This window comes from Aulonocara sp. 'chitande type north' Nkhata Bay, linkage group LG22, assembly GCF_057382095.1.
Source record: "Aulonocara sp. 'chitande type north' Nkhata Bay isolate Kocher_YH1m ecotype deep benthic linkage group LG22, A_spYH_male_GT1.1, whole genome shotgun sequence".
Lineage (NCBI taxonomy): Eukaryota > Metazoa > Chordata > Actinopteri > Cichliformes > Cichlidae > Aulonocara > Aulonocara sp. 'chitande type north' Nkhata Bay.
Window position 1 is genome coordinate 1,998,151 of NC_141364.1, and position 14,280 is coordinate 2,012,430.

The 14,280-nt window shown below is 40.5% G+C and overlaps 1 long non-coding RNA gene across 1 annotated transcript; it reads left to right on the forward strand.

Annotated features, from left to right (window-relative positions):
- Positions 1 to 2,203: 2,203 nt before the first annotated feature.
- Positions 2,204 to 3,402, forward strand: LOC147303155 (uncharacterized). Its single transcript, XR_015127044.1, has 3 exons — positions 2,204 to 2,689; positions 2,775 to 2,886; positions 2,967 to 3,402. It is a non-coding gene; the product is annotated as an uncharacterized LOC147303155 (long non-coding RNA).
- The last annotated feature ends 10,878 nt before the right edge of the window (positions 3,403 to 14,280 follow it).

Genomic DNA, 14,280 nt, shown 5'->3' on the forward strand with positions numbered 1-14,280 from the left:
TTCCTCGTCATCATCTGCTTTTGGGTCCTGTTTCCACATACATCGGCGCACCCCACCGTGACAAAGATGTCCAAAGCCCTCATAAGAACTTCCATCAGATGAAAATAGGGCTACGCAATTTTTCCCAAAATGATAATTATGATTATTTGTTACAATTATTTATGATTTTTGTAACCAAACTTTTATAGTGCATTGTCATTTAAAGAGAAGAATTCTGGTTCATATTTGCACAAATTCCTGAATTAAAAAAAAATTGGCCTTACTAACATAAATTCAGTGCACTGATGCACTATTTAGGCTGTATACACCGCAGTACTTGATTTGTTTTTGCTTCACATTGTATTGACAGAACACACACTTCATTATGGTTATTTAATTGTGGGAAGCCAAAATTGTGATTGAGATTTACCTAGTTTTACCAGAACAACACCAATAGGCAAAGTATTTATGATCATAATGCTGAATGTGGTTCTATTCATTTAAGTTGCACCACCATCACATAAAATTTAAAGTTTACAAGGTCATGAGTGCTGTTGGTTCCACAATTAAAAATGTTTGGCTCTACTCCAGAAAGCGTGTCCAGCAAACCAGCTTCTTCTCATTAATGTACTTTTCAAAATGCTGTTCAACATCATTTAATGACTATATTTCCACACACAAACCCGTTTCAACAAAATGTGACAATAAGATTGCTGAAATTAATTTTTAAATTAAATCTCAAAATTGTTTTAGCTTTGCCTTAATTTAAATAGTCTCAGATGTTGTGACAGACATTTTTCTGTCACTGTTTACGACACACCATGTGAGAAAGATTACACACATATAAGTCCATTTATCAAGTGGAACACAAGCTGTAGCTGGTATTAATCCTGGATAAATGGGAGGGTCGAGTCGGTAATGATATCTTTGATTTTTTTTTTTTTTTGCCTGTCCTGTTTGGCTCTTTTACATCAGAATTATTGTCTAAAGGCAAAGAAAGATGCCCAACGGATTTACTTTACCAAATTGACCATCCCAGCCAGTGGCGTGTCTAGAAAATTTTTGTTGGGGGGGCCAGGTAGGGGCACAGATTTGGAGAAGGGTGGCAGATTTAATTGGCAGATAATGTTTAAAAAAAAAATTCTACCAACCGTTAACCATAATTCAATAACCCCGTAAACCTAATAACCGAATGCGCTTTGAACTCTTATTAGAATGAGATTTTAACCACTACGGTGCAAAGTTTTTAGATACTGCGTTGATAAAGTACAAGAGATACAATCAGTCAGTGTTTATTCAGCATTCAAGGACAGCAATATTTGCATAGTATTTTTACTGACATGTAGTGCACATATGTTTTGGGCAAAAACATTTTTGAATATTAAAATACAAACATTTTTAACATACAATTGGCAAATTAGCCAATGCCAATGCAAAACCGATGCCTGTTTAAAAAAAAAAAAGAAGATAATCTTCTCACAAACTGGTGTTTGATTTTGAAACAGGAAAAAAGTGGGGAAACAAATGAAAAGACTAACATTTGAATAAAACCTGAAAGCAAGTAAATACTTTATACAGTGGGGCAAAAAAGTATTTAGTCAGCCACCGATTGTGCAAGTTCCCCCACCTAAAATGATGACAGAGGTCAGTAATTTGCACCAGAGGTACACGTCAACTGTGAGAGACAGAATGTGAAAAAAAAAAATCCATGAATCCACATGGTAGGATTTGTAAAGAATTTATTCGTAAATCAGGGTGGAAAATAAGTATTTGGTCAATAACAAAAATACAACTCAATACTTTGTAACATAACCTTTGTTGGCAATAACAGAGGTCAAATGTTTACTATAGGTCTTTACCAGGGCCCTGTTTCAGGAAGCCGGTTTAGTGGAAAAACTGAGTAAGTATACCCTGAGTTAACGAAAACTCTGGGTTTTCGGTTTCACAAAGCGAGTTCAGCTGCAGCCTGAGTGAGTCACTATGACGACACACTCCGTGAAGCTAACCTGCCCCCTAGCAGGTTTACTACAACTAACCCTGACTGTCTCCGCCCCTTTGTCAGAAACCTGACTGTAGGAAGTGTCGGACATGGCATGCCCCGTCCTTGAAGAGCCAGTAGATCGTGAAGCCCAAATTCTCCGCAGAGCTCTCCGCCGGGAGAGAGTGATCAGAGCGCGTTCGGACATTTTATCATTTCCTGATGATTTTCTGTGTGAACGTTACCGTTTCTCAGCACAATCTATAATTTATTTGGATAACATCCTCAGGCCATATATTACGCATGTGACACATCGCGGACATGCTCTCAGTTCATTGCATATTATTTGTATTGCACTTCGGTTTCTTGCAAACGGGAGCTTTCTGTATAATATTGGTGACGCTGAGCACGTTTCCAAGGCTACCGTCTGTCGGGCAGTCAGGAATGTTACAGTTGCACTGAAACGTCTCCTGCACTCGTTTGTGGTGTTCCCCGGTCATAGACCCACAAGATTCATCAAAGAGGGATGCCACAAAATTGCAGGTAGCAGGATGAACGAAACTTAATTTATGATGTGGTGATACTTGAACTACTACTTAAATTGCACATTTATTTTCACGGTTCCCAGGCGTGATTGGCTGTACAGATGGCACTCACATTCCAATCATTGCTCCTTCAGTAAATGAAGGAGACTATGTGAACAGGAAGTCTTTCCACAGCATTAATGTACAGGTACATAGTTCCCTGTAGCATGTCAAACTAACAAATTATTTCATTATAGTAATGGATGCTAATTTGTGTTCTCTGCACTGTGAAGATCATATGTGATGCTGCCAACATTATCACAAATGTGGAAGCCAAGTGGCCAGGCTCTGTCCATGACTCACAAATATTCCGTGAATGTACACTGAGCACAAAATTTGGACATGGTGAGTTGAGAATACTTTAAAATATATAAAGACCAATTGCTTCAGGGACATTTGAACTGAAGTGTATCCTTCTGTCTTAGGAGAGTTCACTGGCTACTTGCTTGGTGATAGGGGGTATCCATGTTTACCCTATTTGCTCACCCCTTACCCTGACCCTGAACCGGGCCCACAGCAGCGATATAATCTGGCTAATTGCAGGACAAGAGCCAGAATTGAAATGACTATCGGAATGCTTAAGGCCCGGTTCCAGTGCCTGCAAAGACTCAGGGTCACCCCAGAAAGGGCATGTGACATTATTGTGGCATGTGTGATTCTTCACAACATTGCCACAATTAGAGGAGAACACTGTCCTTCTGAACCAAACATCAGCAGTGATCCAAACCATGAACATCCTGACCCTCCCACGGACATACAAGATGGAAGAGCAGTCAGAGACACCATATGTCACAATCATTTCTTTTGACCCATCACCTCAACATGTTGAAAGAAGAATAAACAGATTTTTTGTTCAACTGGCTTTATTGGTCGCCTGTATTTCCTGTACACAAAGTATTAAAAGATGTAAACCTCATAAAGTGTCTCTGTTGCTTCCTCCTCTGTAACAGCTGTCAATGTTTCTTCATTATTTTCCTGTAGTAAAGAAATAGACAACATTGCTGTTCTACTGTAAACTCATATAATCTGTGGAGTATTACTCACAACTGCATGTTGGTCTGGCTCAACAGGAGGCTGCACCAGATGCAGTACACCACCACCATCAACTGATAGAATATGAGGTTTATACAGGTCACTTATAACTTACAAGGGACCAAATGGCAATTAACAAACATACCAAGCACCTTACACTTCATTGTCATTATGCTCTCAAAGACAACCAGGACTGAGGGAAGGCAAAATCAGTAGGAAAATAACTTCACTACAAACAAATTCATTATGGTGAAGAGTTTATCAAATGAATGAGCAGCACTGCAAAGGTGACTGTGAAGAAAGGATGTATGCACATCATGTATTATTTTGAATTTACCCCCTATGTAGGCACTTGTGTCTTGCGGGGTTATTGCCTCAGAGGATGTCCCCGCAGAGATGCCTTCGGCCACAGGGCGCCCACTGTTTTGGCTGAGAGCCAACTGCTCAGCCTCTGTGAGTGGTGGAGGACCCCCACCTGTTTTTCGGGCCTCCGCTTTTTTTCTGTTGGCTATAACGGGGTCACATTTGAGCATACAGAGTAAGCAAATATGTACTTGTAATGTGCTCAGATAATTTCAATAAGTGCTTACAGAAAGAAAATTAATGTAGCCTCTAACTGCAATTGATTTACATCGGACAAACAGACCAAGCACTATGGCTCATAATACAATTACACCTTACCTGTTTGGACTATATTTTTATATTTCATTTTTACTTGCTGCCAGGCACGTTTGGGGCCTGTTGGGTTGCACCTGCGCTCACATCACATCACAAAATAAAATGTATAAAATAACAAATAAAATAACATATGATAAAATAACGTGTTAAATGGGTGGAAATCCCTCGATCAATGTTTAAATTAACACTCACGCATTGACTCTGTCGGCTATGTTTTGCCATGCATGCTTTTGCAGCTGTGGCTGTGTTACTTTTTTCCGCGGAATTTGCATGTTATCGGCATATGCTGCCATCAGAATTTCGGCCTCAAGCGCTGTGAAATACATTGACCACGCCTTCTTTCCCTCCGTCTCCATGGTGACTCGCTTAATCTGTACTCCACTAATCAGGGCTTTATGTATCCTCGTCCGCGCGCTTCACTTGGGGTTAAAGCAACTCCGCGTTGATTGAACTAATTGTTATCAGCCTTTCTGAAACCGAATATTCCGAGTTGGACAGTTCGGGGTTACTCAACCGTGAGTGTCGTTTTTCACTCTGAGTTTTCCAAACCGGCTTCTTGAAACAGGGCCCAGGTTTGCACACACAGTAGCTGGTATTTTGGCCCATTCCTCCATGCAGATCTTCTCGAGAGCAGTGATGTTTTGGGGCTGTCGCCGAGCAACACGGACTTTCAACTCCCGCCACAGATTTTCTATGGGGTTGAGGTCTGGAGACTGGCTAGGCCACTCCAGGACTTTCAAATGCTTCTTACGGAGCCACTCCTTTGTTGCCCGGGCGGTGTGTTTTGGATCATTGTCATGTTGGAAGACCCAGCCTCGTTTCATCTTCAAAGTTCTCACTGATGGAAGGAGGTTTTGGCTCAAAATCTCACGATACATGGCCCCATTCATTCTGTCCTTAACACGGATCAGTCGTCCTGTCCCCTTGGCAGAAAAACAGCCCCATAGCATGATGTTTCCACCCCCATGCTTCACAGTAGGTATGGTGTTCTTGGGATGCAACTCAGTATTCTTCTTCCTCCAAACACGACGAGTTGAGTTTATACCAAAAAGTTCTACTTTGGTTTCATCTGACCACATGACATTCTCCCAATCCTCTGCTGTATCATCCATGTGCTCTCTGGCAAACTTCAGACGGGCCTGGACATGCACTGGCTTCAGCAGCGGAACACGTCTGGCACTGCGGGATTTGATTCCCTGCCGTTGTAGTGTGTTACTGATGGTGACCTTTGTTACTTTGGTCCCAGCTCTCTGCAGGTCATTCACCAGGTCCCCCCGTGTGGTTCTGGGATCTTTGCTCACCGTTCTCATGATCATTTTGACCCCACGGGATGAGATCTTGCGTGGAGCCCCAGATCGAGGGAGATTATCAGTGGTCTTGTATGTCTTCCATTTTCTGATGATTGCTCCCACAGTTGATTTCTTCACACCAAGCTGCTTGCCTATTGTAGATTCACTCTTCCCAGTCTGGTGCAGGTCTACAATACTTTTCCTGGTGTCCTTCGAAAGCTCTTTGGTCTTGGCCATGGCGGAGTTTGGAGTCTGACTGTTTGAGGCTGTGGACAGGTGTCTTTTATACAGATGATGAGTTCAAACAGGTGCCATTCATACAGGTAACGAGTGGGGGACAGAAAAGCTTCTTACAGAAGACGTTACAGGTCTGTGAGAGCCAGAGATTTTCCTTGTTTGAGGTGACCAAATACTTATTTTCCACCCTGATTTACGAATAAATTCTTTACAAATCCTACCATGTGAATTCATGGATTTTTGTTTCACATTCTGTCTCTCACAGTTGAAGTGTACCTCTGGTGCAAATTACTGACCTCTGTCATCATTTTAGGTGGGGGAACTTGCACAATCGCTGGCTGACTAAATACTTTTTTGCCCCACTGTAGAAGCTTTTGTTAAAAATGTCCTCTTCCTCTAAGACAGCTTCCCAAAGTGCAGACCGTCTGCACTTTGGGAATTTTGCTCTTTATACAGTAAAGTTACAGCGGGATACAAATAACATCAGGCTGCCACGATTTGTTCCCCGGTTTAAATCACGAACAAACAGGATCTCACAGCTGTTTGTTTTTAAACCTATTTTGCACAGAGAGGCAATTTTTAAGAAATGCATTGATAGCAATGTTAAATATTATTACACAGAAAAAAACAACTACATGTAAAATAATCACACACGACGCCTCTGCCTTTGTAAATGGAGGGACAGTAACTGCATCTGTGTACGTAAGCGTGTAAAACCTGCAGACAGTCAGATTAACAGTGTTTTGTCTCTATCTGCCATTCTGCAGTTCATCTCATAGGAAAAAATAAGGTGCGCTCAGCGTGACGTGAACAAGGCACATACCTTTGACATTGTGTGATGAACTCTGTATTCCTCGTCCACACGTAAACGCAAAAAAGGAGTTTTTAAAAAAATCTCAGTTTTCGGTGATTCGAAACGCCGTTTACGTGGACGAAACAGCTGCGTTTTCAAAAATACCCGTGTAGGTGCGGACACAGCGTAAAAGAGTTAGTAGTTTATTTTATTACTACCTGTAATTTATTGCAGTTAACTTGTCAAGTTACACACACTTGAAAAGTCAAACCTGAACTCTAAACAGGAAATACTTTTCCTGAACATTGGCTTAAAAATTTACTGGTTGTGCAGCAATTTTTTTTTATTTTTTAAGTTTTTCAAGTTTGTGTGTTTTCAACTGTGCAGTGATGCGTAAATATGAAAGTTATGTTAATTATTTTTATCGTGATATTGTTAATTTTACATATTCAACTCACAAGTTTACCTGAATTAATTTCTTTCCTTCAGACTCTCAAATAGTGATGGGTCGTTCGCGAACGAAATGGCTCTTAGAGCCGGCTCTTTGACGTGAACGACGCGAGCCGGCTCCTTATCGCGAGCCGTCACGTGGGGTTTTTTTTTTTTCTTTCTCTCACCTCCATATGACAGAGAATATGCATCTTCTTTTAGTTTTCATATTATAATTTATATTTAATTGTGTTGTGGTTTGCAGTGTTTTGTGTTCTTTTCACTTTAAATTTGTGAAAGGAAAAAGCTGAAAATTTAAATAGTTAAAACTTGAAATGTGAATAGTTGATTTTTGTATTATATGATTTATTTATTACATTTTATGTGGAGTGAATAAATAAAAGTATATTTACGGTGGCCCCTAGAGACAAAGCACATACAAACTTCAAATCACATACGAACTCTGAAGCATGTACAAACTCCAAAACACGTAAAAACACGTACAAACTCCGAAGCACGTAAAAACTCAGAAGCATATAAAAACTCAGAAGCACATAAAAACTCAAAACACGTACAAAAGACAACAGAAGTGCTCCAGGATGCTGGGCGCAGTGTTGAGCCTTTGTTATCTTGTGGCTACACAAGCCAGCAAGTACCAACGACCGGATTTGGTGTGTGGTAATAACAGGTAAATGAACTTTTTTTTAAATTATTTGAATATATATATGAGTGCCTGTGTATAAATACACAAACAATACACACATGCTTTCAATTGTGTAATTTAAGTGATCTAGTAGCTCTGCTTTGGAAGTTCAGTTCATGCTAGAAATGTGTTTTGGAGTTTGTACGTGTTTTGTCTCTAGGGGCCACCGCATATATTTATATATAAACATATATAAATAAAACCACTTGTTTTTACGTTAGTAATTCCTTTTGTGCATAATTTTATATTATTGTTAATAATAAATTAATTAAAGCAACAAAACAACCTGAAGAGCCGGTTCGGAGCCGAAAGAGCCGGCTCTTTTTAGTGAGCCGAACCGAAAGAGCCGGATCTCTAAAAAGAGCCGGAAATCCCATCACTACTCTCAAAGCTCCTCTGACTCCGCCTCTGACTCCGCCTCTGACTCAGGTGTCTCCTGTAAGTATCGTTTATTAAAAGTTGCACAGGTTCAAACTGTGGGTGTTAAAATTCATCCTGGAGAAACTCATAAACAGTTTTAATGAAAAATATGATGATTATTATAATTATTATCAGCATTATTATTATTATCATTATTATTATTGTTATTATTATTATTATTATTTTTTATCATTATCATTATAATTATTATCATTATTATTATTGTTATTATTATTATTATTATTATTATTATTATTATTTTTATCATTATAATTATTATTATTATTATTACTATGAAGCGCCTTGAGGCGACTTTTGTTGTGATTTGGCACTATATAAATAAAATTGAATTGAATATTATTATTATCATTATCATTATTATTATAATGATAATTATAATTTTTATCATTATTGTTATTATCATTATTGATACGATGCTCTTGCGCTAAGGTCAGCACTTCATAGTTGAAGCTCTCAGGTTGGTTCAGTCATGTGACCACGGTGTGACTGTCACAGCTGTGAAGAGTTTCACAGGAAATCTGTTTTAGATTCGGCGATCATCAGAATGATCAGCTGACCTGCAGGAACCGTGATCATAGCTCAGGTACGCTGCTGTTTGTGCTGGAGCAGCAGGATAAACGCGTCAGGACGAGAATCCTGAGCGAATGAACTTTTTTCTCAGCATCAGTCGGACCAAACTGTCACTCTGTCCCACCTCAGCACAGGTGTGAACACTGGCCTGTTAGCGACGGTCAGCTGATGATCGGAGGCCGTTGTGTTTGCAGGTTAATGTCAGTGTTGCTGTGTGTGAAGCTATGAGTCCTCACAGGTGTGCTGCTGTTTCCTGTCAGCTCTGACAGGAAATCAGAGTGTGTGGAGGAAATGTAATCACTAACCTTCATCTGGTAATCTGATTACTGTGAGGCGTCGCTGTATGTGCGTCACACTTATATCTTCTGCTTCATTCGTCTTTCACAGAGTCCGTTATTTATAAAGAACAGAAATCATGAGTAAGCAGTTTGCACTGTGAGCAGATCTCATCCATACAGCTGTTTGTCATGTGACTGCCTCCTCGTGCTGAGTCATGCTCACAGCAAACACACAGTCATGAATGCAGGTTTGCAAAAGTCAGAGCAGAAGAAGAGGCCAGAGCACGTGCACCTCTGTGATACTCTGTTCATCCCTGCAGCCGATGACTCTGACAGCCGAGGCCCGGGTTCAGGCAGACTGCTGCTGGAGCCCGTCCAGCTGATGTTCTGACGTCTGCAAGAACGTCCGTCGGAGCGCCGAAGGCTCCCTGAAGCCACATTTACCAAAACAAGTGTATTTACCACATGTCCCAACATGCAGACTAAGAGGCTCACGTTTGCTGCATTTTACAGTTTAAACTTGGAGTTTTTACTCAAACATGTCAAATCAGGTTTGTGCAGCAGTGAGAATAAAAAAGTGAATCAAACTTTCAAAGCTGCTGCAGTTTCATGTAAACTGGATTCTTTGAAAGAGCTCAGAAAGTAAAGCCTGGAAACCTCAGAGCAGCAGTTTGATTCAGAGCCGCTGGAAGGAAATGATTCATGTATGAAAGATGAGAAGATTTGCATGTAGAGAAAAATCCACTCGGTGTTTGACAACAAGCTCCGAAAAGTCAAGAAACAGGAATCTGTTTTTATACATCAGCAACACATCAGCTGCATGACTCTGTGTCATTCTGCCACAATCCTGAAGCCTCTTCATTATAGTGCACGACAGCCATGTTTGTCAGACATATTTACAGCTTCTGTTTAAAAGGTGTTTCAGTCGCAATGTGAAGGATCAGAAAATGAAAGTATTTTGTGTTGTTTCTTATAATAAACTGAACTTAATGTGTGAATCATGAGGTGATGAGTGTTTTTATCGATGTTGGAGCGACGAGCGTCAGGTGCTGCTGATGGATCCGTTCATTTGTCCTCAGTCTTTTTCTTCCTGCATCCAAACAACGACAGTTTTTATAATTATTTCGTTTTAAGCAGTTTTAAAGTCCTCCAGTGACCAAAGTGAGTGATTAAACCACCGTACAGCATGAAGGTAGAAGCAGTTACAGCAACACTGTTCATTTCAAAATAAAACGAAGACGATCACGTTTGGATTACTTCCTGTAGATAATTTAACACTGAAGAACATAATTCTGATAGTTTTTGTGCAGATGAACATCTGTCCAGCTTTAATTCCTGAGAAACTCCGCCTCTTTTTATACCCAGTTGTTCAGAGACAGCCCAGTAGGTAGAGTAGTTGCCCCATGATCGGAGGGTCAGTGGTTCAACTCCACTGAAGGGCCCTGAGGTTGAGCAAGGTACCGTCCCTACACACTGCTCCCCGGGCGTTGCATTGGTGGCTGCCCTGCTTCACTGGGTGAATGGGTTAAATGCAGAGGAGTCATTTCCCTACAGGGACTAACACACACACATTGTTCAGTCGTGTGACTGACCTGCTGCCAGAGAACCTGATTATCGACAAAATGTCCCGCTGAGCAGTTTTGACAAATAGATTGGTGTCAGAGTTTTTCCATCTCAGTCGTGGGACCCGGCAGGGGTGTTCTTCATCCCCGCTCTTCTTCACGATATTTCTGGAACCACTGATCTTAGCTAACGTGGCTATCAGAGGTGTTCACGCAGGCGGCAGGGAGCAAGTTATTTCTATATGCTGACAGCATCTTAGCAGTATTAACGATAACATTTAATTTCTACCGGCGCTGCTCACATGCGTCGAGTCATTTTCAAGGTTGTCAGGTTATAAGATAAATTGGTAGAAATCAGAGGGCACGCCCCTATCAGCATCATGTCACTCTAGATCCATTACTCCATTCACTTTGAAGTATTTACCTTCAGGTATGAAGTCTTTAGGAATAATATTAAACCCAAACTGGAGGATATTATGCTTCCAAAGATGGAACCTCTCCTCCTAAAGATACAAACAAATCTGGATAAATGGGCTAATTTAAATCTTACATTACGGGGTAAAATTAATGTGATTAACATGATGGTGGCCCCGCAGTTCAGTTATGTTTCCATGATGTTACCTGTAAGAATTCCTTTACACATATTTAGTCAATTTTGAGAAGCTAATTAAAGATGTTTTGTGGAATAACAAGAAGCCAAGAGTGAATTTAAAGAACATCTGGGCCTCTAAAGACATTGGAGTAATGGCCCTCCCAAATGTGAAGTTGTATAATTTAGCTTTTGTAATGTCAAGACTGGCCAAGCACTGGACAGGATCGGACGGAGCTGAGCTGGATGAAGATCGAACAGGAACTAGTGAGCCCTTTTACACCCTTGGATGTTCTCTCACAGGGTTCAGCTGTTAATGGACAAGACGTTCATGATAACCCCGTGCTCGGGTATTCTAAGGCTGTCTGGGTAGAGGTGCACAATGTGTGGAGCATCTGATTTAAGACAACCTTACACCTCGCTATGGAACAACACTGCTGTACAGAAACGGTGTGCTGGAAGGAATGGCTTGTTAAAGGCAAACACAGGATAAGCGCTCTTTACTCAGGGGGAGTGTTTATGTCATTGGCTGAAATAACCCAAAATACGGTTTGATAAGAGAAAATTATTTTTGGAAATATTTACAATAAGGGATTGTGTTACCAAAGGAAAATTTACTCAAAGCACAAATACAGTGGTGGAGTTTTTAGAATTGTCTGCTTCAGCACACAGAGCAGCTGTTTTCTATAAACTGTTTAACAACCTAAAAAAGAGACATGTGAAAACTTGAGGATGGCAGAGAGATCTGAGTTGTGTCATTTGAAAAGAAGATTAGTGTAGAATTTTGTCATTCTCCAATAAATATAAAAGAGAGGCCAGGGGTAAAAAACAAAATGCATGTTAGCTTGAAAAGTTAACAAATTGACAACAGCTTAAGGAAAACAAGTATCAACTGTAATAAAGAAGTAATACATATAATACTAACCTTGTTTTGCACACACATGATCAGGGTAGGATCAAATAATAGGCGTCCACTATTAACACCAAAAATACGGCCGTTTTGAGTTGTGCGCATGCGCAGTAACAACAAGTAGGACAGCTTTATAGGTAGGGTGTTTTGTCAGAACACTCTGTGACCGGGTCATTAGCTCCTCAATCTTATTAGGGAGCGATCTCACATTTCCAATGATCACAGAAGGGACAGATGGTCTGTAACATCTCCTTCTCAGGTGACATCACCCCCGTCTCTTCCTCTTCAGCTCACTGGGGATGTCGGGTCTGTCTGCCAGTAGCGCAGCTGCAGCTGCAGGGAGCAGTGCTAACAGCTGATCCCAAACGTAAACAAAGGAGCACTGGTTCTCTAAACATGGGTGAAAAAAGTGCAGAAAAAACCAGAGAAAAATAAAAAGAACTAGCACGAAACGGTCGTACATGATGGCACAATCTAATCCAAGACGTAAGTTAAAGTGTAAGGACAAGAAAGACATTGTGGACAAAACAAGACACCCCCCATAATCTTTAGTGACAATATTGTAGTGAGTTAAATGGTCTGATTGTTCAAATATGTATTTTCTTTGATTGTGGTAAAATAATGTGTGCCCCAGTCTTCAAAAATGACATAGTGCAGGAAGCGTAGTTATTCCCCCGTTACACCACAAGAGGGAGTATCCCCTAAAATGAGCAGCTCTAGCGGGAGTAAAGAAGCCAGCCACTACCCATAAGGCAGTGCGCCTATAAGCGTTATGTGAGACTGCAAAAGTGTGTAACGCTGTGCTATGTCCATGTATATATTTGCAGATGCAGTAAAGGCGAACTCACAAAGCCACACTGGTTTCAATTCATTTTAATTCAAGTGTGCAACAAAAGGTTAAGAGACGTAAAGAGTGTGGAGCAGGGAAATTATTTTACTGCTATTGGTAAATAATCATCATCATTACCATTGCATTAATAATATAATCTGCAGCATTGATATTGTATTCAGAGGTTTAAACAGTGTGTGTGTCTTTCAGAAAGACTAAGTTGCAGGAGTTGACAGGAAGTTGCAGAGAGTTTGCAGAAGTGAAAGCAGAGTCTAAGTTATTCTGAGGAGCAGGTTAGACGAGGCTATTTGAATTACTAGGTTATTCAAATTGTCTGTTATACTTTTATATTCTTTTATTAAGCTTTTAGTAGAGGTTCTTGATTAAAACATTTATTCAACATAGTACATATAGTTTCAGTTAGGTTATTACACATAAGGATGAGCCTCTGTTCTGGTAAAAGGTCAGAAGTGCAACGGGTGAGATGAGAGAGCATGTAAGGTCAACACATACACACACACACATTAGTTAGACTCATTTATAGGTGAGAGGTTAGTCATGTTTGTCTCTGGAAAGAGGAACAGCGTCTGGCAGGATGTGGGGCTCGTGTTCCAGACGAGATAGAAGACGATGTTCTTTTAAACCGTGTTAAAAGTCATTGTGGTTTTGATGTGACGTGTGTATATATTCTGTCTGTGCCGTATGAAGGGGCGTCATTAATTCAAACCCTGATGCTATAAAAATCTTTATATGCTTTGATTAAGTCGAAGATCAATCCCTGTCTGCGTACAGAGTTGTCTTCCCACGCGTGTATTCATTAAAATCAATTGTTTGACCAAGATCTTCTGGACCAATGGTTGTTTGTACTCTCCTTCCTCAATTATGTGAACCTTAAAATGAGGAAAATAAGAAAGAAGCTAAGAAATGGGCCGAGCTACCGTAACAGACACAGCTAAGGTTTCAGAAAAAGCATTCTGTCATTTGTTTGTTTGATCTTGCTTTAAACACATCAAAGTGCATAGTGGGATTATAATACAAGTCGATACTGTGACAAGCATTGGTACCAAACAGGCAGTCACTTTGCAGCAAAGTGAATCGTGATGCATTAGTGTGGTCTGCACTTCTTCTTTGATTGGGTGAAATGAGTTGAAAGTAATTGGATGAGGGAACCATGGGGAGTGCCCTGCATAATTTAAACAAAATGGCGTTTTAAACACCATCACAGCTGAGACAAAACACCGTAAAAAACGCCGTTTTCGTCTGTCTTTGAACGCTGCTTTCTGCTGAGTGACATAAAAAGCGGCGTTCAAAGACAGACGAAAACGGCGTTTTTTCCATCACTCAGAAGGGGCGTTGCAGGCGCCAGTCTGTCGGGGCAAACGCCGTTTTTTTCAGCATT